At 42.3% G+C, this 26,267-nt stretch overlaps 1 protein-coding gene across 3 annotated transcripts in view; it reads left to right on the forward strand.

The window, feature by feature from the left end:
* Positions 1-26,267, forward strand: part of SEMA5A (semaphorin 5A) — a 976,513-nt gene that overhangs the window by 332,372 nt on the left and 617,874 nt on the right. The window lies entirely within an intron of this gene.

Genomic DNA, 26,267 nt, shown 5'->3' on the forward strand with positions numbered 1-26,267 from the left:
CCAGTTTTCATCAGATTCTTCAGTTTAACTTACCTTTGAGAAAGGCAAATTAACAGTAAATTATCCCACTGTTGTCATCTGCTTTGGTCTCTGCTAGAGAAAGTGTAATATTACAGCTCTTGAATAACTTTTCAGAACTTTTGCCCTGAACAAACAGTTGTTTAACCATTGTATGTAGGGACTTGAAGTCTTGCTTCTGTTAGGGAATTTTCATAAGTACATAAGTAATGCCATACTGGGAAAAGACCAAGGGTCCATTGAGCCCAGCATCCTGTCCACGACAGCGGCCAATCCAGGCCAAGGGCACCTGGCAAGCTTCCCAAACGTACAAACATTCTATACATGTTATTCCTGGAATTGTGGATTTTTCCCAAGTCCATTTAGTAGCGGTTTATGGACTTGTCCTTTAGGAAACCGTCTAACCCCTTTTAAACTCTGCTAAGCTAACCGCCTTCACCACTTTCTCCGGCAACAAATTCCAGAGTTTAATTATACGTTGGGTGAAGAAAACTTTTCTCAGATTTGTTTTAAATTTACTACACTGTAGTTTCATCGCATGCCCCCTAATCCTAGTATTTTTGGAAAGCGTGAACAGACGCTTCACATCCACCTGTTCCACTCCACTCATTATTTTATATACCTCTATCATGTGTCCCCTCAGCCGTCTCTTCTCCAAACTGAATAGCCCTAGCCTCCTTAATCTTTCTTCATAGGGAAGTCGTCCCATCCCCGCTATCATTTTAGTCGCCCTTCGCTGCACCTTTTCCAATTCTACTATATCTTTCTTGAGAACTACAGGTCCCTGCATGCAATGGGGTGAAACCTGAACTGGATCAACCAGTTGCCACTTGGCAGCCCTAGACAGAGATCAGACACATTATACTCTGACTTATGGGTAAGGTTAATCCCTGTCATTGTAAGGACAGTTTTTAAACATGTCTTAAAAATGTGTGGGTACTTTTTACCCACAGAGACTTGCATCTGCTCTTTCCAACTAAAACAATACAATTCCTGCCCCAGCCCCATATCTTTCTGCTGAGTCTGGGTAAAAGCATGTAGGAAAACGTAACCAAGGGCAATTTCTGAATAGTCCTTTTACCTTTAGTGATAGCACTTTCCAAGATTAAATGGCTTTGGAAAATGTTTCTTAGTACATTGCATTAAAATCACACTACCCTGTGTGTGTGTGGGGGGGGGGGGGGGGCTTAAATAAAGATAAAACAAAGTTTAGAAATATAAAGCCATCATCCAACGGCTATTGAACAATGGAATATCTCATAATTTCCAAATAAAAAAAGGATAACACATTGGGCTTGTTTTATTTATTGTTATTTATTTATTTATTTATTTATTTCCAAGTGCTTTATGTACTTCAAGGGGTCCAAACATGGCCACTGCACACTTACAATACTAAAATCAATTCTCTGTGGAGAGGAGACAGAAGGAAGTGATGGACAACAGAATGCAGATTACTCAAAGGCTTCAGTAAAAAAAGGTCTTGAGCAAGTTTTTGAACTTGGAATAAGATGTCTCTGAGTGAAGGACTGGGGGAAGTGAGTTCCAAAGAGAAGGAACTAAGAAATTGAGGGGCTCTTTTACAAAGGAGGAGTGGCCTAGTGGTTAGGGTGGTGGACTTTGGTCCTGAGGAACTGAGTTCAATTCCCACTTCAGGCACAGGCAGCTCCTTGTGACTCTGGGCAAGTCACTTAACCCTCCATTGCCCCATGTAAGCCGCATTGAGCCTGCCATGAGTGGGAAAGCACGGGGTACAAAAGAAGCTGCAGCTAAAGGGTCAATGCATGTTTTTGATGCATTACGAGACCCCCTTTTACCACCCCGGATAAAAGGAAGGTCTGTTTTTTTCAAGAAATCGCCATGCGGCAAGTGAAGAATTTGCCATGCAGCCATTTCAGGGCGGGAGCACTTACTGCCTCCCGTGCCAACCCGGCAGTAACCGGGCAGCCCGCAGCACTGCCCAATTACCACCAGGTACACACCAGCGCTACAACAATTGATATTTTTGTGTAGCACCAGAAATGTCACTCACTGAGGAAGGGAACTACCGCTGTGCTGCTGCGGTAGCCCGGTGGTACTTCCCTTTTAGTGAGCAGTAAGCCCACATTGAGCTTACTACCGCTTTGTAAAAGGGCCCCTAAAGAAAGACTCACACTACCGATTAGTGTGAACTGAATGTGAAGAAGCTCATGGGAACTGAATGGGCTTCTTCGCATTCAGTGCATCGCTAACCAGTAGCACCTGCTTTGTAAAAGGATCCCATTGTTTCTCCAACATCTTAAAATATAAGTGATGTAGGAACCCTCCATGAAGGCAAAGATTAAATAGTTACTTATTTCATTATCTTGATACATCTATTTATTAGGATTTTTGTCTGCCTTTATGAAGAGATTCACCGAAGGCAGTGTACAGCAGGTACAGCTTGATATAAAATTTACAGGGCCTCTTTTACCAAACCGCACTAGCGATTCCAGCGCAGCAATACTGATGAAGCCCATTCAGAGTGCCACTCCAGGAATTGCTAGCACGGTTTAGTAAAAGTGGCCCACAATTTTGTTAACAGCACAACAATCGTAAAATGAAAAAGCAGAAAAGGGCCTTCAGGACTGGAACAACCAAGAGATCTTTATTAAAGAGACCCAACACGGGCCATTTTCGGCTTATGTACGCCTGCCTCAGGGGTCAATAATGATAAGAACCCTTGCTGATTTAGAAACAACACAAACGCAGTCCGGTTGTTTAAAAGAACTTCCATGCACTGCCAAAGATGTTTAGAAAGCATATTGAAAGCAGTCTCACTGCTTCTCATCCTTTGAAGCCCATTCCATCCGGCTATTCTACCCGCTACCACTCAGAGTGGCAGTCATTTACCGCTCCCCTGATAAATCCTTCCCTTCCTTCCTTACCGACTTTGATGTTTGGCTCTCTGTCTTTCTTGACCCCTCATCTCCGTCCCTCATTCTCGGAGACTTTAACGTACGTGCTGATGACCTATCCGACCCCCATGCTTCTAAGTTCCTCACCCTAACATCCTCCTTCAACCTCCAGCTGTGCTCCACCACCCCTATTCACCGTGATGGCCACTGTCTTGACCTCGTCCTCTCCTCCTCCGGCTCACCCTCCAATTTCCACGTCTCAGCTCTTCCTCTCTCCGACCATCACCTGATCACATTCACACTTCTTCACCCCCCCCCCTCCACCCCGTCCAACTTTAACCACCACCTCCAGGAACCTCCAGGCTATTGACCCCTCCACCTTATCATCTACTATCTCTAATCTCCTCCCCTCCATCACGTCCTCCGAAACTGTCGACAAAGCAGTCTCCGCTTACAATACCGCTCTCTCCTCTGCTTTGGACACCCTCGCGCCATCCATCTCCCGTCCCACAAAACGCACCAATCCCCAGCCCTGGCTGACTCCTTGCATCCGTTACCTTCGCTCCTGCACCCGATCCGCTGAGCGCCTCTGGAGGAAATCTCGTACCCTTTCAGACTTCCTCCACTACAAATTCATGCTATCCTCCCTCCACTCCTCCCTATTCCGTGCAAAACAGGACTATTACACCCAATTGACCAATTCTCTCAGCTCCAACCCTCATCGTCTCTTCACCACCCTTAACTCCCTCCTAAAAGTGCCCCCCGCTCCTACTCCCCCTTCTCTCTCTCCTCAATCACTGGCCGACTATTTCCGCGACAAAGTGCAAAAGATCAACCTTGAGTTCACGACCAAGCCACCACCTCCTCTTCACCCCTTAACCCTCTCCCTCAACCAACCTACCCAGGTCTCTTTCTCCTCTTTTCCTGAGATCACCGAGGATGAAACTTCCCGCCTTCTTTCCTCCTCGAAATGCACCACCTGTTCCTCTGATCCCATCCCCACCAACCTACTCAACACCATCTCCCATTCTGTAACCCCCGCCATCTGTCACATCCTCAACCTCTCTCTCTCCACTGCAACTGTCCCTGACATCTTCAAGCACGCCGTTGTCACACCTCTCCTCAAAAAACCTTCACTTGACCCTACCTGCCCCTCCAACTACCGCCCCATCTCTCTTTTACCCTTCCTTTCCAAAATACTTGAGCGCGCCGTTCACAGCCGCTGCCTTGATTTTCTCTCCTCTCAGGCCATCCTCGATCCACTTCAATCCGGTTTTCGCCCTTTGCACTCGACAGAAACAGCACTCTCTAAAGTTTGCAATGACCTGCTCCTGGCCAAATCCAGAGGTCACTACTCCATCCTCATCCTCATCCTCCTCGATCTTTCCACCGCGTTTGACACTGTCAACCATGATTTACTCCTTGCCATGCTGTCCTCTTTTGGGTTCCAAGGCCCTGTCCTCTCCTGGTTCTCCTCTTATCTCTCCCACCGCACCTTCAGGGTACACTCCCATGGATCTTCCTCCACTGCCATCCCACTATCTGTTGGAGTTCCCCAGGGATCTGTCCTTGGACCCCTTCTCTTCTCAATCTACACCTCTTCCCTGGGCTCGCTGATCTCATCTCATGGTTTTCAGTATCATCTTTATGCTGATGACACCCAGCTATACCTCTCCACACCTGACATCACCGCGGAGACCCAGGCCAAGGTATCAGCCTGTTTATCCGACATTGCGGCATGGATGTCCAACCGCCACCTGAAGCTGAACATGTCCAAGACCGAGCTCCTCGTCTTTCCTTCTAAACCCACTTCTCCTCTTCCTCCACTCTCTATCTCTGTTGATAACACCCTCATCCTCCCCATCCCATCTGCCCGCAACCTCGGAGTCATCTTCGACTCCTCCCTCTCCTTCTCTGCGCATATCCAACAGACTGCCAAGACCTGTTGCTTCTTCCTCTTCAACATCAGCAAAATTCGCCCTTTCCTCTCTGAGCAAACCACCAGAACTCTCATCCACGCTCTCATTACCTCTCGCCTTGATTACTGCAACTTACTCCTCACCGGCTTCCCACTCAGCCATCTATCCCCCCTTCAATCAGTTCAGAATGCTGCTGCACGTCTTATATTCCGCCAAAACCGATATACTCATATCACCCCTCTCCTCAAATCACTTCATTGGCTTCCGATCAGATATCGCATACAATTCAAGCTCCTCCTCCTTACCTACAAATGCACTCAGTCTGCGGCTCCTCACTACCTCTCCACCCTCATCTCCCCCTATGTTCCCGCCCATAACCTCCGCTCACAGGACAAAGCCCTTCTCTCAGTACCCTTCTCCACCACTGCCAACTCCAGACTCCGCTCATTCTGCCTTGCCTCACCCTATGCCTGGAACAATCTTCCTTTACCCCTACGCCATGCCCCCTCCCTACCCATCTTCAAATCTCTGCTTAAAACTCACCTCTTCAATGCTGCCTTCGGCGCCTAACCGCTCAAGATATATAGAATGCCCCAAATCTATCCACCCTATCAGACTAACTGTTCACTCGTCCTCTAGATTGTTCACTTGTCTTTAGATTGTTCTCTTGTCTTTTAGATTGTAAGCTCTTTGAGCAGGGACTGTCCTTCTATGTTTAAATTGTACAGCGCTGCATAACCCTAGTAGCGCTTTAGAAATGCTAGTTAGTAGTAGTAGATTCAAACCGACAGTGATAAGGGCTTCAAAAAGCACAATGCCCACCTAATTTTAATTTTTCTATAACCCACACTGAGCAATTTTTGTACATGCAGGATACAAGAATTATATTAATATTGATATTTTATCAATATTAATAGTAGTTGGACTAGCAGGATACAGTCTCAGAGACATACACATTTAACAGTACTGTAAAACAATAAAATAACACGTTTCCCAAACTGTGTGCCGCGGCAAACTCTCAGGGGTGTTGCGGCACATCTTGACCTCCTTCCTGCCGCCCACAATCCAGCATCGCTCCTTATTTTCCCCTCCTGCAGGTCTGGAATCTGCTGCTTACTTCTTCTTCCCCCACCACCGCTGCAGTGATTGCAGCTTACATTTTCAGGCTGTCCACGATGCACACAGGCGCTGCAGGGACTTCCCAGTCTGCCGCATCCGGCTCTCACAACAGGAAGTTGCATCAGAGAGGGCAGGACGTGGCAGACTGGGAAGGCCCTGGAGTGCCTGCCTGTGTGAATCGCGGATGGCTCGACAATGTAAGTTGCATGCACTGCAGCGGCGGCAGGGGAAGGAGAAGGAAGTGGCAGTTATCCTGGACCTGCAGGAAGGAAAGTAGCTAGCGATGCTGGAGTTGGAGAAAGCCGAGGTGTACTGGATTTATCAGAGGAGAGGGGCTGCAGGGAAATGGGGGGGGGGGGGTGTGTGCAGAAACCCATGTGTTCGGGGGGTTGCCATGAAAAATTGTTCGGACACTAAGAGTAGCGTGAACCGAAAACGTTTGGGAACCCCTGATAGAAATAGGATGTCAGCAGAAAACAAATGATACTAAAATAGGCAGCATGGAAGAACATTTATATAAATAAATGTGATACGATGACAGCACAATAGAAATGAAACCTATTAATAGGCACAAATTAGAACTTTAATAAAGATATGATGCTCCTAATGTCTGTGTAATACAAATGAAACACCTTAATAGGCATCCAAGAAGGCGAGTGCAGAAAAAAAATATTTTATGGGTAGAGGATTGTCAGGCAAAAGAGTAGCGTTATCAACAAAACTCATCCAAAAACTCCAGGGAGACGTTTACACTATAAATGGAAAGATGTTTAAAACTGATCACTCGACACGGCACCGTGTTTTGACTAAAATGCCTCCCTCCGGAGTCTGTGAATATGTGATATAGCCAAAGTGTAGTAAAGAATGCTTCACAAAGTTGCTAAAAATGGATACAATCTTTAAAAAGACTTAAGAATCCAAAAAACGCCTATGACTACCGTGAAAAAAGCTGAAACCGTAGTCATAGCAGCATACCACTTTGGTGTATTTTGGATTCTTAGTCTTTTTAATGACTGTAGCCATTTTTAGCAACTTTGTGAAGCATTCTTTGCTACATTTTGGCTTTATCACATATGCACAAACTCCTGAGGCAGGCATTTTAGCCAAAACACAATGCCTCGTCGAGTCATCTGTTTTAAACATCTTTTCATTTATGGCGTAAACAACTCCCTGGCATTATTGGGTGAGTTTTATTTACCACACTGCTGTTTTGCCTGACTGTTCACATTTGTTCGTACTGGATCCTGTTCTTCTACTCTGGTGGTTGACCTCTATGGGTAGAAGATTGAAATCTCATCCATCCTCATTGTAATTTATGTTTACCTGCTGTTAAGGTGCAAGATTGTGAGCCCTCCTGGGACAGAGAAATATCCAAAGTACCTGAATGTAACTCACCTTGAGCTACTACTGAAAATGGTGTGAGCAAAATCTAAATAAATAAATTACAGACAGGGTGAATGATGGGTTCCCAGTTGACTGTGATATCCTATGTAAATGTAATTGCCAAGAATGGTTTATATAATTTAAGATTAGTTTGATGTATAAAACACTCGCTAAATTTGGAGCATCTAGGTTTAGTTACACAGGTACATACAGTACTTGCTGAAATTCCTGAATAATGTGACACATCAGGGCTTGTAGCTGTATGGATGTGACTACATGCAAAGGTGATGCTTAGAAAGTGATTTCCACAGACAACTTTGAAGTTTATATTCAATATGCCTTCCAAACACATCCAAGACATTTCTTTCTTTCTTTCTTTCTTTCCCATTGCCTTTTTAAATATACAAATAAAGAAACTGTTATATTTTCCCATTTTATCACTCTGTAAATTATTCCCCCCCCCCCCCCCCCCATTTACAAAAGCGTGCAATACTGCTGACACAGCCCATTCATTTTCAGTGGGCTGTGTCGGCATTACTGCACTGGCAGCCACTAGGACAGCTTTGTAAAAGGGGGGTTAGTAATGTTTGATTTTATAAGTTGCTCTGCAATGGATCTTTGCAGTGATTCATTTCTGAGTTTAATGGTGCTGGGGTGTCTGAGGAAAGGTGAGAGCAGTTTATATTGGGTGTGCAGGCCAAAACTTTGAATTCCAGATAGTGGGGTAAGGAAGCCATTGCCCTGTGATCTTTTGGCGGCCATAGAGAAGGGAGGGCCATAGGGTACATTGAAATGCTCATATTATGAAAAGACCACCTGCCATCAACTGAAAAAAGGCACATCATTCTGCCTGTCCTCCTTCTAGCTAAGTGTTTGCACGGCTGATGAGTTGAAAAAAAGCTGCCAAGAGTGAAGCAGTTGGAAAACTGATTGCCAGTATATCGCCCACCAATACTATGCTTATTCCCAAGCTGGCAGTACTTCTTGTATAGCTTTCATCAATGTATAATCATGAATATATAATAAGTATAGGGACTCATTTTCAAAACAACATCCAAAAAATGTCATAAGGTGGTAGATGGATGTTTTTTCTCTCAAAAACATCCAACTTATGATTTTCGACACTGCGATTTTAGATTTTTTCTCCACAGTTCATCCATGTTTCAAAGGGGGCATGTTGGGGGCATGTTTTGGATAGGACATGGGCAGGATATGGGCGGCACCAAAAGACAGATGTTTTTCTGGAATAATGAAACCAAACAAACATGTCTAGGGCCAAAATTAAGATGTTTTTGGCTAGATCTGTTTCAGTCACGAATAAGTGACTAAAAGATGTTCTAAATGACCACTGGAGGGATTAAGGAATAACCCCGCTTACTCCCCCAGTGGTCACAGACCCCCTCCCAGCCCCCTAAGATGTGACAGTACATACCGGGCAGCTTCAGATATGATGGCCATTCTTGTTAGAGCAGCAGGCAGGGCCCAGGAGTACCCTATGCAGTGCACTAGACAGGAAAGAAGGGGACCCTGGGCCATATTGCACTCTAACTCGTACACTTGTGGTGGAAAGTATGAGTCCTCCAAAAATCACTAAATACCTACTGTATCTACCTTTAGCAATGGTATAAGTAACACCTGCATGCTTGAGGGCTATTGCAGTCATGTACAGTGAGGCTCACCATACAATGTAAGGGGGGGTTATGATGAGATTTGTACCTGGAACCTTTTATGTGATGTTCACTGCAGTGCTCCCTAGACACTGTTCTTCTGGAATGTCTACTAGGAATGATGGTCCCCAGCCATCTCAATGGCTGGTTTCTGGGTGTTTTTCTCTTGGATTCTTTTCCCCCAAAATGACCCCAAAAGAGACATGCACTAAGCACAAAACGTCTAGAAAAAGGCAATTTTCAAACCAAAAAGATAGACACTTTTCAAGGTTGAAAATGGCAATGCCCATCACTCGATTTTTGGACATTTTTAGGAAAACATCCAAAATTGGACTTAGACGTTTTATCAGAAATGCCCCTCTACATGTCATAATTCTGTCTGAAAACGTCTTCTTTCTGTCATGAGTATATACCGAAATTAGAAAACAGAGGCCTGATTTACTAATGTGCATTAATGAGGAAATGAATAAATAAATGTGGTGGAATACATTTTTACTCATATTCAATAAAGGCAACATAGATGCTTATGTGCATTTATAAAATAGACTCATAGAACCAGCTCCAATACCACACAGATCCTCAGAATTAAATTTACATGTGCTCTATGCATATATTTTCATATTTTATAAAATTTTTGCATATCTCAAAACTCCACTTCTACTCCACTGAAACTATGCTCCTGGAATAGCAATTCATAGTGCACATATAACTACATGCCGTCTTATTGCACATAATTATATGTGTGTTTTTGGCTGTGCAATTCTAGAAAAGCCTTTTATCTGCATTGTAAAACATGCTTTACGTGTGGAAAATGCTTAACTTATTTTTTTTAATGTATACCACTTCCATTAGGTTTTGTGATATATCAATTAAACTCAACCCTTAAACCTTCATAAAATTATCCCCTCAGTTAGAACATAGGCCTTGAGTATTGTGCTCAATTCTGGTCACTGTATCTCAAAAAAGAAGAGCGACCAAAATGATAAAGGGGTTGGAACTGTTCCCATATGAGGAAAGGCTAACGAGGTTAGGGCTCTTCAGCTTGAAAAAGAGTTGGATGAGGGGAGATATGATTGAGGTCTACAAAATCATGAGTAGTGTAGAACTCATTCCAAAAGTAGGGTACACTCAAGGAAATTGCATGGAAATACTTTTAAAACAAATAGGAGGAAATATTTTTTTTCAATCAATGACTAGTTAAGACTCTGCAACTCTTTGCCAGAGGATGTGGTTCAGCAGTTAGCGTTTCTGGGTTTAAAAAAAGTTTGGACAAGTTCCTGGGGAAAAGTCCATAGTTTCCTATTGAGACAGACATAGGGAAGCCACTGCTTGCCCCAGAATTGGTAGCATGGAATGTTGCTACTAATTGGGTTTCTGCCAGGTACTTGTGATCTGGCTTGGTCACTGTTTGGAAACAGGATACTGGGCTAGATGGACCATTGGTCTGACACAGTATGGCTACTGTTATGTTCTAATGTTCTCACACTTATCCAAACTTAGGGGCCTTTTTACAGAGTGGTGGTAAGCCGAACGCAGGATTACCACACACTACTCTGGAACTACCACCGGTGATACTTCCAGCCCTGGCATGCACCATTTTCTGCGCTAACCCGGCAGTAATCGAGCAGCACTTTGCTCTACCCAGTTACCACCAGGTTAGCACAGGAGCCCTTAACTCCAACTCAATGGATGGTGTTAAGTGCTCCCCCTGCATGACCACTCAGTAAGCGAAATCCTACCACATGGCTATGCTGTTTTTGGCCTTTTTACCCGCTGTGGTAAAAAGGGCCACAAAGCGCAGCAAAAAGGGCTCCCACTGCTAGCGCAGGCCCTTTTTACCACGGCTTGGTAAAAGGACCCCTTAGTTTCTTCACATTTCGTATGTTAAGGGCCTTCTTCACCTTTTTGACCAAGATCAATTTCATACTCTCATTCTTTAATTTTTCACATCTTGACTTCATTACGGTAACATTATTTAAGCAGGTTTGCCACATTCCACGCTAAAGAAACTACAAATGCTTCAGAACAGTGCCATAAGACTACTGTCGTGCTCACCATCTGGATCACACAACTCCGTTAATGAAACTTCACCATTGGTTGCCCGTACATTATCGGATTATGTACAAAATTGCATTACTGACCTTTAAGGCTTTCAGAATAGGCGTCTCCAATTATCTTTCTCATCTTTTTTTTTTTTTAATATCTTACCTCCCAGGGTCCTCCGGTCCTTAAATGACCATCGCCTGGTCATAGCATCTTGAAACCACCAGGCACTGCACGTTCTTTTTCTTCCTCTCCCCCCCCCCCCCCACATACATTTAGAATAATCTAACCTTTTATCTTCTTAGTGACTTATCTATTAAAAGCTTTAAATCAAACCTGAAGTCCTTTATCTTCAGGCAAGCCTTTGGAGAGACAGATTGACCAGAAATACCAGCTAGAGTTTACAGTCTTGTGTTTTTCTTCCCTTACTCCTTTGCTGTGTTGAGTTTCTCTTCATCATCATTCTTTTTTAATGACTTCTTCATCTTTGAGTGAATGATTTCTTTCCTATTATTAATGGAGTTCTTTACCTTTCCTATTTTATGGGGGGGGGGGGGGGGGGGTTTAGCCTGTACACTGCTCTGTTTTGCCCCGGCAGTTAGGGCAGTCTAGCAAGTCACAATAATCTATAAACTATAAATTACACAATAACATGAACTAATGGGAATGGGGAAAAAAAGGAAAAAATAACAAAGAAATCAATTTTTAAGCAGTATTATAATTTTTTATCCTACAGTCTCAATTTTAATTGTTTAATTCTTAAAAAGTTTTTTAAATATATAGGGCCCTGTTTACTAAGCTATGCTGTAGGCACACTAACATTTTTAGCATGCACTAACACTAGAGGAGGGGTGACCTAGTGGTTAGAGCACCATTCTCCCAGTCTTGCAAACCAGAGGTGGCCAGTTCAAATCCCACTACTGTTCCTTGTGACCTTGGGCAAGTCACCTAACCCTTCATTACCTCAGGTATAAAATTAGATTGTGAGCTCTCTTGGGACAAAGAAACATTCAGTGTACCTAAATGTCACTCACCTTGAGTTACTACTGAAAAAGGTATGAGCAAAATCTGAAAAAAAGGAATATATGAGTGTCTCTAGCACTAGAACATGCTAAAAACACTAGTGAGCCTTAGTAAACAGGGCCCACAGTTTTTAATTTCTCAAGATATACAATTTTTAAATTTTTATTTATTTGTTTAACAAGGGTATCAGAGATTAATAGTATTCAGAAATAGTCAAAGGACTTTCTAAAGGATAAATACCTTCAATATCTCCAGGCTAATAATCAACAATCTGCCCTCAATTTTTAACTCACTCACCAAATGCTACAAACACCAATGTTCATAAAAACTGATTAAAGTAACTTGAAAAAATGGTGAGTTATCTTAAGGCAGCGCTGCACAGATAATGAAGAGTCCAAACATGGATCACCTGACATCCACATTGGTCTTCCAGCTGGCTGGAAAACGCCAAAGGGTTGCCTTCGAAAGCTAATCAAAAAATGTATTGTTAGTCCAATAAAAAAGGTATCATCTTATTTTCTTTTCTCTGTTTTGTTTTATTTCTGTTTAAGTTTATTTGTAAGAAACAATACAGTCAATGGAATTCAAAGTGTTTCTGATTAGCTCTTTGTATTTTGACATACACAGTTTTTTAATGCTCAAAAATTGGGATGTCAGGGGCCTATTTTAATACAATCAGACTATAATATATAGTTCAGTCTGGCATCGGATACATTTTCAACCAGAGTCCTATCAGTTCTAGTCGAATTCTTTTATTGTAGATGTACAGATTGATCGATGTCGAAGGAACCTCTTCATCTTCCAGTTAGTCCTTCAGAAACTGCCAATACAGTTACTCTCCCTTGAAGCTTCGGTGACTGAAGTTTCAATTATTTTTCCTTTCGCTGTAAACAATTTTTGTGGTAGCTCAGCTAAAGCACAAGTAGATTGAATACAATTCTGTTCCATTCTAGAACCTGCTGAAAATTAAATGAATATTGCCCTTGTGTAAATAATAATTTTATCTAATAGACCTCATTTATTTTTACAGTTCCCCTGAGCAAACTGAAGCCATCCAAGTGAACAAGAACAAACACATAAAAATCATTCCTTGAGAAGGCAAATATAAAGCATGATTACTGAAGCTGAAGAATTTATGAAAATGTAGAATATATGTTACCTTTTTACAATTTTGTTATCAGAGGTCCACGTAAAATAGCTTCATTCTATAGATCTGTTATCATGGCAACATGTATAGGGTCAAACTTTGTTTGACTTATGTCTTCCAGATCTACCTACAGCAGTGAATGTTCCTCAGGATGGTTTGTTGGGGAAAGTTTTCAAAAGCTCTATGGGGTCCTTTTACTAAGCTGCATTAAAAAGAGGCCTATGTTAGCGTCAGCATGTGTTTTTGATGCTTGCTGAAGCCCCCTTTTAGCACAGGCCAGGCAATAAGTGAACCACTTGCCGCGCAGCCATTTCGGAGGGGAGCATTTACCACCACCCATTGAGGTGGCGGTAAAGGCTTCTGCGCTAACCCAGCGGTAACCGGGCAGATAACTGCTGGGTAAGCACCGCCGCTACAAAAATAGAAAATATTTTTGTACTGCCAGAAATGGCAAAGAGTTCCAGAGCGTAACTATTCATTGAATGAAAACATATTTCCTCCAATTTGTTTTAAAAGTATTTCCATGTAACTTCTTCAAGTGCCCCCTGGTCTTTGTACTTTTGGAACGAGTACTTTTGGCTGCTCTTTTGGGTATACTTTATCTACACGTATCTTAGTGCATGACCATCCATTATGGCCTCCTCCGCACACTTGTGAACAGTTTGGAGTTTGCTCTACTTCGTGCTCCCTGCTGTGCCTTGACTCTGAAGTTGGGGCTCCTGTATTAGTAGGCTTACTGTTGTCATGGTGCAAGGCGCTGACATGCCGGTCACTATTGCACTCCATACACTTGATGGCTACTTTACAGTCTTTAGCCTTATGTTTGGATGAAGAGCAACACCTATAACAGATTCTGTACATCTTCAACAGCTCTTGATGTTCCCTCAAGGGTTACTCTAAAAACCCTCTACATTTGTTGAGTGGATTTCTTATGTAGAGGACACTGTCTGTTAGGATCTTCTACTTTCTCTGTTGTAGGAGAATGATCAGTTGGTGATGTAGCTGTGGATGACACATCTGTCATGTGTACAGCTATAGGTTTCTTTGTATTGCCATACTTTTGTACTTGAGAAGTAGCCTGACTTGATTACTTCAGGTACATCAAATATGAAACTGAGATCATTTCTCCTCTTTGCCAGATCCCTGATGAGCTTCACAAAGATTGCGAACCTCTCTTGGTTGTTTTCTTTATATTTGGCACCTACTGATGACTAGACCCTCCTTATCGGCCTATCCACCATCGAACAGGCAATACCTGCCTCCGAACAGATTCCAATATATGTCCAGGGGATGGGGACTCAGCAGGGGTATCTTTAGACCATGCCCGTCGATAAGGAGAGAACACTGAGTAGACAGCTGGAGATAGAAATCCCAGTTTTTAACCTTTCAAACATTGATATCTCAGAAACAGAACACTGAGTACTACAAAAAGGCCTTTCTTTTGTACCTACCACCAAGTACAATCCATTTCAAACTAGAGTGGACCTTTTTTAAGTTAATTCAGAAATTATACATTACTGAATTTTTTTCACTACAAACACCCAGCATTGATTTCTCTGTGGTTAAAAATCCCTCTACGTGGATACCCCATGGACCCATGGATCCCTTAATCCACACATTCCACACATGTGTCAAGAGAGATTTGGAAGTTATTGAACAAAAATATAAACCTCATTACTTCAATCTTACTAAATATGAAGTCATAGTTGTGAAATCCCTATCTAAGAACATGGAGATTGTACTCAGACAAAGGTGGGAGCATTGTGATCCTGGATAGAGAAGCATAAGTCTCAGAAATTTATAAACAGCTGAATGACACAAACTACTATGTGTTATTACCAACAGACCCTACACTTCGATTACAACAAGAAATCAAGCATGTCATTGAGATTGCCTTTAAAGCTGGGCTCCTGACTCATAAAGAATGCCAGTATCTTCAAGTACATCATCCTATTACTCCCACCATTTAGATTTTACCCAAAATACACAAATCTCTCATCAATCCAACAGCAGACCATCTCTGCCAATGGGTCCATTCTAGAACCTCTCTCTATGTTTGTTGACTTTTTTCTCAGGTCGTTTATACCACAAATCCCTTCTTACATTTGCGACTCATCCCATATGATACAGTTACTTCAGGAATACAAAGAAGACCTTTCTGAAATGATTCTGGTCACTATGGATACTGAGGTTGCTTACACCAATTATTGGAATCCCTTATCGTCATAGAAGAAACTTTGAGAACAAGAACCACGCATAGACGTATATCAAATCACCTTATTGTCACCCTCGCAAATATAGCCTTGACTAATAACTTTTTTTGTTTCCAGAATGGAATTTACCAACAAATCAAGGGCACCATGATGGGTGCATCCATGGCCCCTGATCTAGCCAATTTATACATTGCTCATTTTGAAAGGGAAATTCTCATTTCATACCCCTTCCTGGAACATATTAGACTTTATAAATGCTATATTGATGATATTTTCATAATATGGAAAGGAGACCTCACTATCTTACAAGATTTTTATGAATGGCTAAACAGACAAGTTGAGAATCTATAATTTAAAATACAACACAACTATTTGGAGATCAGCTTTTTTGACCTCCTCATCACCAAAGAAGGGGATCATCTCAAAACTAGACTTTTTTTGTAAATCTACAGATCATAATGTTTACCTCCATTACAACAGTTATCATCATCCAGCACTTAAGAAGAATTTAACCCTGTGTAAGTTCTTACACATCAGAAGAATTTGTTCAGACTTTGAAGATTACCATCGAGAAGCAGGTAACATGCAAGAAAGGTTCCAGAATAGAGGCTACCCAAGAAGACACATTACAAGTGGATACCATAGAGCCCTCATGGGAAAAAAGAGATTTACTTCATCCAAAAAAGATCAAAGAAACACCAGATGTAGTGTGCACTCTTAGGTTTTCACGTTTGTCTAAGTACATCCAAAAAAGCATTAGACAACATTGCAAATCCTCGAGAGACATGATTGCTTCAAGAGCAAACATCAGATAACTGCACATTCACGAGATCGAAACCTGAAAGAAAAACTGGTCCCATCCTGCCTCCCCGACCCCCTGGCGAAAATGGTCATACACATGTCCGTGATCACTCTAGATGTGGAAAATATAGCGTTTGCCAACATGCTCTCAAAACAACCACCTTCATACATCCGGAGACTAAGAAATTTTACCCACTTCATTATTATTCTGATTGCAACACTACTAATGTCATACACATTATAGTCTGTCCATATACATTTTAGTCTGTCTGTGCAACCTGTTGGACATTGGCAAAATAACCAGAATGATCAAGACAAGGATAATTGAGCATTGAAGTAACATTAGACGTAACAATCTATGAGCACCATTGGTTCAACACTGGCAAAATGAAAGGCATACCATAGAAGAACTGAAATTTTTGGTTTACAAGGAGGGGCATAATCGAAAGGGGCGCCCAAGTTTTCCTGAGGATGTCCTCGTATTATTGAAACAAGATGGGCGTCCATCTTTTGTTTCAATAATACGGTCGGGGACACCCAGATCTTGACATTTAGGTCGTCCTTAGACTTGGTCGTTTCTGATTTTCGGCGATAATGGAAAACTAAGGACACCCATCTCAGAAATGACCAAATGCAAGCCCTTTGGCCATGGGAGGAGCCAGCATTCGTAGTGCACTGGTCCCCCTCACATGCCAGGACACCAATCGGACACACTAGGGGATACTGCAGTGTACTTCACAAATTGCTCCCAGGTGCATAGCTCCCTTACCTTTGGTGCTGAGCCCTCCAACCCTCCAACCCCCCACCAAAACCCATTCCCCAAAACTGTACACCACTACCATAGCCCTAAAGGGTGAAGGGAGGCACCTACATGTGTGTACAGTGGGTTTCAGGTGGGTTTTGAAGGGTTCACATTTACCAGCACAAGTGAAACAGGTAGGGAAGATGGGTCTGGGTCTGCCTGCCTGAAATGCACTGCACCCACTAAAACTGCTCCAGGGACCTGCATACTGCTGTCATGGAACTGGGTATGACATTTGAGGCTGGCATAGAGGCTGGCAAGGGTGGGAGGGGGTTGGTGACCACTGGAAATCCATGGGAGACGTATGTGTTAGGCAGTGAGAGTCTGATATGTACGGACGGGGAGAGGGATCTTGGGGTGATAGTATTTGAGGATCTGAAGGCGACGAAACAGTGTGACAAGGCGGTGGCCATAGCTAGAAGGTTGCTAGGCTGTATAGAGAGAGGTGTGATCAGCAGAAGAAAAGAGGTTTTAATGCCCCTGTATAAGTCGTTGGTGAGGCCCCACTGGGAGTATTGTGTTCAGTTTTGGAGGCCGTATCTTGCTAAGGATGTAAAAAGAATTGAAGCGGTGCAAAGAAAAGCTACGAGAATGGTATGGGATTTGCGTTACAAGACGTATGAGGAGAGACTTGCTGTCCTGAACATGTATACCCTGGAGGTATTAATCCGCAAACAAACCTTTTCCGTAGATGGGAAGGCGGTAGAACTAGAGGACATGAAATGAGATTGAAGGGGGGCAGACTCAAGAAAAATGTCAGGAAGTATTTTTTCACGGAGAGAGTGGTGGATACTTGGAATGCCCTCCTGTGGGAGATGGTGGAGTTGAAAACGGTAACGGAATTCAAAAATGTGTGGGATAAACATAAAGGAATCCTGTTCAGAAGGAATGGATCCTCAGAAGCTTAGCGGAGATTGGGTGGCAGAGCCCGTAGTGCGAGGTGGGGTTAGTGTTGGGCAGATTTCTATGGTCTGTGCCCTGAAAATGGCAGAAACAAATCAAGTACAGGCAGAGAGGGTAATACAGTATACAGTAAGAGAAACACAAGGAAAAAAAGCAACACTGGGCCTTCAAGGGTGGGACAACAGGAGTATTTTATTAGCCAAACAGGAGAGGGCCCCTTTGTCGGACCCCCTTTTTATCCGCACTATAGCGAAATCTATACAAGTTATCGAAGCTGTCCTCAAAGGCACTTATAACTTGAAATCTGTATTACTACCATATCTACAATTTGACCCCTGAGGCAGGCGCCTTTTTGGCGCCGAAACACGGCCCGTGTCGGGTCTTTGGCTAATAAAATACTCCTGTTGTCCCACCCTTGAAGGCCCAGTGTTGCTTTTTTTCCTTGAGAAACAAATCAAGGTCAGGTATACACAAAATGTAGCACATATGAGTTTATCTTGTTGGGCAGACTGGATGGACCGTGCAGGTCTTTTTCTGCCGTCATCTACTATGTTACTACGAGGGGCATAATCGAACGGGGCCGGCCATCTATATGGATGGCCATCTCTAAGGCCGGCCCCGCAAAGCGGCATATCCAACCATATTATCGAAACAAGATGGCCGGACATCTTTCGTTTCGATAATATGGTCAGGGCCGGCTAAATCTCAACATTTGGGCCGGCGTTAGAGATGGCAGGTGTTAGAGATTGCCGCCATTGGTTTCCTGCCGATAATGGAAACTAATGGCGGCCATCTCAAACCCGGCCAAATCCAAGCCATTTGGTCGTGGGAGGAGCCAGCATTTATAGTGCAGTGGTCCCCCTCACATGCCAGGAGACATGTGGGAATGTGGTCATATGGAAACAGTTCTTGTCTTAATCTGGTCATTAAATTACAGTAAATATGTTTATTCTGTTTTGCAAGTACTGTAGTTTTTGGAGGCAATGATTAAAAGCTATTTACAGTACTGTATCCCTCTTGGCTACTCTAGGATGCTTGGTGGCAGTTTCCAGAAGCAATCAAGCAAAAGCCCAAAAACGTGAAAGCGAAAGTAAAAGTAGCATGTCCAAAATATGTGAACATGGTACCGCGAATGGCTGTCTCTTTTTCCACCTTCGAGCATTAGCAAAATTGTGAATGTCGAATGCGTGAATAACAAAAACAAAGTGTATTTCCAATGATGTACAATATGCAAAAAATCAATAGAACATAATAATTTCCATACTGAGTCAGAGCAAAGGTCTATCAAGCCCAGTATCCTGTTTCTAACAGTGGCCAATACAGGTCCCAAGTACCTGGCAGGATCCCCAAAACTAGGTAAAGTGCAATGGGATTATGGTTTTATTTGTTCTTTTTTTTGCATTATATAAATAGTTCATGAAGAAGAATGGTAATATTGAAAAGTTTATCTAGCGAGAGTCCCTGGTTGAAATGTTAAAAGAACTTTCTTCATGCTTCAGATATTTCTTAGCCATCACAGTGTGGGCGAGGGAACGGTAAATATTATTCATTGTGCACATGCCATGAAAAGATACGTCTAATTTGCATTATGGATGTGAAAAGAGCATCCCCTCTCGAGAAAATCTCCATGGAAATGCAGTACACAATCGTTTTATCATATCTGAATATGTGAGCAAGAAAAAGGTCAATCTCTCCCTCCCCCATGCTTTAAAAAAGTTGTCTCTGTTTTGTTAGGCAAACAATACTAGTAGTTTTGCTTCCAAAGAAATTGTTTTTCAAAGGAAAAGCTGAAAACTCATTGATTGTGATATGTTATTTGTCAATTCCAACAACATTATTGAATGTAGAATGATTTTGTAGGTGCACTTAAAACATGGTAATTTGTTGCTTTTGTGTGTCCAATCGTGTTCTGCTTTCCCGAAAGCTGTTGCTACTGTGTGGAATGAACATGTCCTCGGAATACAACTGAAAATATACTTCTAGTTCTATGACAGTTCATATGAGTGTGTTAGTGTGCAAAAACTAAAATTTGAATTAAACATTTAATAAAGATTGATAATTAAATACAGCGGTTGTTGAAGAGAGTGTATGACATACAAATTGCAACCAATTATTGAGTATATACCTAGAATATAACTTTGTTAGACCTAGTATTTGGCACATCCAGGTTACAGAAAGGTGCTGCAATAGAGCAGTTCTCTACTGCATGGAGTAAGGCAAGTCACAGTAGATATTTCGCTGTCCCTGGAAGGCTCACTATTTAAAAAAAAAAGGAAAAGAGAATTACAAAAAACTGCAGTGAGACTTGTATCGGTAACCATTAGGCTGGAAACTGGGTTTGATTCCTACTGCAACTCCCTCTGACTCTGGGCAAGTCACTTAACCCTCCATTGCCCCAGGTACAAAATAAGTACCTGTATATAGTTTGTAAACTGCTTTGATTGTAATCACAGAAAGGCAGTATATCAAATCTTGTCCCCTATCCCCTATCCCTACTTCTTCACATGAATGTCTGTGAATATCCAAAGATTTAAATGTTCAATAGAGATGATATAATAGCCTCAATGGAAATGGTATAATGACCTCAGAAGTGTCATGTTGTGATATAAAACTTTCTCACAACCAATTTACACACTATAATCCTCATCGGTCCATTCCACCTGCCCACCACTTTAGTTAACCAATAGTCAATTATAAACTTATTATGAGCTATGAAAAACTTTTACTCATCTTAATTTGGCATTTTTAACACAATGTCAGGGGAATTTAGAATCTGGCATGATACATGTTTCACTAATCGTTTCTTCAAGGATATCCCCTATAAAAAAGCATGAAATTAGTGCTACTCTTAAATATCAAACTTTTTTTTTAAAGACCTATATACAAACATAGAGATACCTTATAGTTAGCACTTACTCATCCTGCAGACTAATTCTAATGTGGCCATGATGGCGAGTGCGTTTCAAGTATGCAAATTTATAGTCCCAGGTGACCTCACCTCCCACCAATCACAAGACCTTGACCTAGATTAACGTCATCCATTCAATCTCCGCGTTGAGCCCCCTGGTAGATACTGTATTTAAAGTGAAAATCCACTCTTGCTCCTTTAAATTCAATAGCTTCTTATAATCCCCTCCTTCCCACCCCCAAAAATGAGCAAGTCCCACTGGTGCATCTTTGATTGGAGAGGGGCCGTACAGTTTCAGATATTCATTGGACAGTGATTGATCAAGTGATCATGGGAAGGGAAGGAGGGGATTATGAAAAGCTATTGAATTTTAAGGAGCACGTTTTTTTTGGCGCCATACGTAGAATTCACCCCATAATGTATGTCGGTGTATATACATCCATATATACTGTAATTAGATATTTATTTATTTAGATATTATGTTTGTGCCATAAATAATTACTGAAGGCACAAATTAATATGCACTGTTGATTAGCGTGCTTGAAAAATGCTATAGTGTGCACTATTTGTCTCCCATGAATAATAGGGGGGGGGGGCACCTAAATCTGAAAAATTTTAAGGAGAAATAAGAACTAACTGAATTTTTCTTCTTTGCACATATTCAATACTGAAGTTTTCCTTTGTTTTCTCATGTAAAACTGACTACCCAACACCGTTAAACAAAACAAATATTCCACTCCCTCCCCTCAGTACCATTAGAGACTGTAGTGGTAATTAATGAAATGTCATTCAGTATTAGGAAAAAAAGCAAAAATAAATACATAATTTTTTAAAAATCTGTGATACTCGAGATATGTTTTTTCTCAGGAACAATTTCACCAACAGGCTCATTTTCAAAACAGAAAAACGTCTAAAAAGTGGCATACAGCAGCATTTGGACATTTTTCTCACAAAAATGTCCAAATCAGTATTTTCGAAACCTATTTTTAGACATTTTTCTATGAAGTCTGTCAGAAGTACATCCAAATCTCAAGGGGGCGTGCCAAGGGTGTATTCAGGGTGGGACTTGGGCGTTCCTAAGACTTAGACGTTTTTCAGCCATAATGGAACAAAACAAAAATGTCCAGGACTAAAAGTAAGACGTTTTGAGATAGACCTGTTTTTATAACGAATAAGGCTCAAAAAGGTGCCCTAAATAACCAGATGACTACTGGAGGGAATGAGGGTTGACATCACCTTATTCCCCCAGTGGTCACTAACCCCCTCCCACCCCCCAAAAATGTGATGAAAAACATTACTTGCCAGCCTCTATGCCAACCTCAGATGTTATAGTCAGGTCCATTACAGCAGCATGCAGGTCCCTGGAGTAATCTAGTGGTGGGTGCAGTGCACTGCAGACAGGTGGACCCAGGTCCATACCTCCCCCTACCTGTTACACTTGTGGAGGAAACTGTGAGCTCTCCAAAACTCACCAGAAACCCACTGTACCCACATATACAGGTAGGTGTCCTCTTCACCTGTAAGGTCTATGGTAGTGGTGTACAGTTGGGGGTAGTGGGTTTTGGGGAGGCTCAGCAGACAAGGTAAGGGAGCAATGGTGAGATATGTACCTGGGAGCTTTTCATGAAGTCCACTGTAGTGCCCCCTAGGGTGTCCTATTGCTGTCTTGGGATGTCAAAGGGTCAAGTCTACTAAAATGCTGGCACCTCCTACATTTCAATGGCTTGATTTTGTGGATTTTGCACTTGGACATTTCTTTTTTTCAAAAATGGACCAACCCCCCCCCCTCCCCCCAAAATCACAAAACGTCCAAATCACAAGACAGTATAAAAAAAAAAGATAAACATTTTTCTTTTTCGAAACTGACCTTCTCTCTTATTTTGATTTTGTATGCTTTTTTTCAAAACGTCCAAAGTCAGACTTAGACGTCATATCGAAAATACCCCTCCACATGGGCTAGTATTGTGCATACTGTCACAAGAATGAACCTCACTCCTAAACCAGAGTATGTGGAGTATGATCTCAGTCTCTCCAATTTACTGCTAACACTTGCTATAGTACTTGCATTGTGCCAAAGAGAGCTTTCTGGAGTTCATAAGATGTAGCATCTATAAGCAAGTTATCCAAGTGTGCTTGGAATTTCTTTTTGATCAATTTTGATTTTGCTGCACATCCATTTTCATTAAATAAAAAGGCCGTTTTTACAGGCGTGCTAAAAAATGGATCGGCGTAGGCCCAAAACCCGTGCCTACACTACCGCAAGACATTTTTCAGTGCGCCTTTTTGAGAATATCTGCTAGAGTGCATGCATATTTGCTGGTATTGTCAGTGGGAGCAGCCACAATATAAATACATATGTTGCAAAAAAAACCAAATGTCACACACCCGAATGTTTCCTCGTGGAGGTGTCGATATTTACACAAGGGCGCGGTGATTTTAGAAGTTCCATGGGTAACCGGTGTCACTTCCACACTTTGCTTCTCCATTTTACAAACTGACATGTATGTTCTGTCAATGTGAGCTACCATTAAGACGTGATATTTTACAGCTAACCCCACTTATTAGTAACTGGGTCTCGTTGCATAAAATAACACAAGCTAGTGGTAAAATAACATGTCTTAAACAGTAGCCCACATTAATAACTACACCCCGAAGTATTGAGGCCACTATTTTAACATGCTTTTATTTTGGAGGCAGACGTGGCTACATGAGGTTAAAGTGAATGACTCCTTTAATACCTTAGGTAAAACATTGGCCACAACAAGCACTGTTTGACAGGGGCATAGGCAGACAACAGATTTTGGGTGGGCCTAGGCAAGAAGTTGGTGGGCACCAAGTGTTCTCCCCCCCCCCCCCCCCGCACCACCACCAAAAAAAATATCTCAGCTGGCGAGAAAATGTTTCTTTCCACCTTGACAGTCTGCAGCAGGTATGTGCTGTAGACTGAGCATGCACAGGTGCCAGTATCAAGGAGAGTAGCGTTTTCATTACCATCAGGGGGAGGTCTTCAGCTGGTGGAGCTGGGGATCCCCGCCAGCTACCACTAAACGTGTGCTATTGTTGGGTGGGCCTGAAAAAGTAGAACTGGAAAAGGTGCAGCGAAGGGCGACTAAAATGATAGCGGGGATGGGACGACTTCCCTATGAAGAAAGACTAAGGAGGCTAGGGCTATACAGCTTGGAGAAGAGACGGCTGAGGGGAGACATGATAGAGGTATATAAAATAATGAGTGGAGTGGAACAGGTGGATGTGAAGCGTCTGTTCACGCTTTCCAAAAATACTAGGACTAGGGGGCATGCGATGAAACTACAGTGTAGTAAATTTAAAACAAATCGGAGAAAATTTTTCTTCACCCAACGTGTAATTAAACTCTGGAATTCATTGCCGGAGAAAGTGGTGAAGGCGGTTAGCTTAGCAGAGTTTAAAAAGGGGTTGGACGGATTCCTAAAGGACAAGTCCATAAACCGCTACTAAACGGACTTGGAAAAATCAAAAATTCCAGGAATAACATGTATAGAATGTTTGTACGTTTGGGAAGCTTGCCAGGTGCCCTTGGCCTGGATTGGCCGCTGTCGTGGACAGGATGCTGGGCTCGATGGACCCTTGGTCTTTTCCCAGTATGGCATTACTTATGTACTTATATATAACCCTAAGTGGGTGGGCCCTGGCCTACCCAGGCCCACCTGTGGCTACGCCAATGCTGTTTGAGTTGGTATAAAAGTCAATGTGGAAAATGTTCTTGATACACATGTATTTTCTATTTAAAATGGGGAATACACATGTAGGGGCCAATATTCAGGCTGTGGAGGTCAGCATTTTTGAAAATCGACAACCACAGTTAAAATAAAACCAGATATTCAGCACCAGTATCTGGATACTGGCTTATGCTGAATATCAGATTCGGTGCTGAGTAGTGGTACTATCTGGTTAGCAATGATACTACTAACAAATAGCTAATCAGATAAAGCTAGAAAAAGCCTTCTTGTTGTCCTAACTTTATTTATTGCATTTGTATCCCACATTTTCCCACCTTTTTGCAGGTTCAGTGTGGCTTACAATATGAGTTAAATGTTGGAAATACAATTTGTTACAGATTGGTTATGGATTACATTTTGCATAGTTATGCGAAACAATTGAGGTGTCGTTAAGGAATGTAACAATGGAGCACAAACATTGAAACTTTGGAAGGAAACAATGGGAGCTTAGAGGGCGATAAAAAGGCATGAAGACATATGGTATATATCTTTCTGTGATTAAGAGGTATGAATGATGTGATAATACGGGAATGATTAGCCATCCAGATAGTGGTCTGAATATTGCCACTAACCGGATAACCTCTGGCCCAGTCCAAGCTCCACCCATAGACCTCCCCGAGACAGTCAGAGGAAATACTCAGCTGCATTATCCTGTTAGTTATGCTGCATATTCTGCTGGCCAGCACGTATCTAGTTAGCAGTGCCTTTGAATCTCAGCCAGATAGCTTTTAGTCCCACCCAAGCAGGGGCATAGCCACATGTCTGATTTTGGGTTATGGTAGGCACAGAATTATTAAATATTAAATACCAGAGGTGGCAGGGACCCCGAACCTTGCCAGCTGAAGATTTTCTCCTCCTCGGGCAGCCAACATTCTTCCAAATGGCAGCCAGAAGAACTTGCCTAAAGCTGACACTGCCACCAGCAGACCACACATGCTCAGCAATTGCACATGTGTGAAAACCAGGGCTTTTTTTTGAGGGGGTACGGAGTACCGGCACCTTTTTCATTGTCTGCTAAAATTAACCCATGGTCCCCAAGTTTTAATGAAAGAGCTCAGGCTCTATACACCAATTCTGCCTTGTCATAGATTCTGTGACTGGTTGCAGGGGGCCTGGCTATTGTGGGGTGGATCCCTCAGTGATGACCCCACCCTTGAAGGATGGCCTGGCATTTGAGTACTGGCACCTTTTTCGCTAGAAAAAATGCACTGGTGAAAACTGAGCATGTGCAGAGGAACCATTGTCAGCATCAGTTGCTGGTGCCGTTAGGAAGAGTGCTAGTTGCTCAAGGAGGAGGAAATCTTTAGTTGGTGGAGTTTAGTGATCCCTTTCAGCCTCTGCAAGAGTGCCACAATTTTGGGTTAGCCTGAGTTCAAATTGGCTGGACCCTGGTCTACTCAGGTCCACCTGTGGTTACGCCACTGCACCCAAACCATGCCCCCTCAAAATATCTGCATAATGTGGATCTCTATATGTACACTGAGCCTGCAAATAGGTGGGAAAATGTGGGGTACAAATGCAACAAATAAATAAACAGCAGCTTTTTTACATCATGTATTTACATGAGGATATGTTTCTAAAATAATGGCCTAAAGAATGCAAACCCCATTATTCTCAGTGAGGCCTAGTAAAAAAAAAAGTATAGGAGGGACTTTATCAACATGGGTTACCATTAAGATGGGTCATTTTACCA

This window comes from Microcaecilia unicolor, chromosome 1 (assembly GCF_901765095.1).
Source record: "Microcaecilia unicolor chromosome 1, aMicUni1.1, whole genome shotgun sequence".
NCBI classification, from domain to species: domain Eukaryota; kingdom Metazoa; phylum Chordata; class Amphibia; order Gymnophiona; family Siphonopidae; genus Microcaecilia; species Microcaecilia unicolor.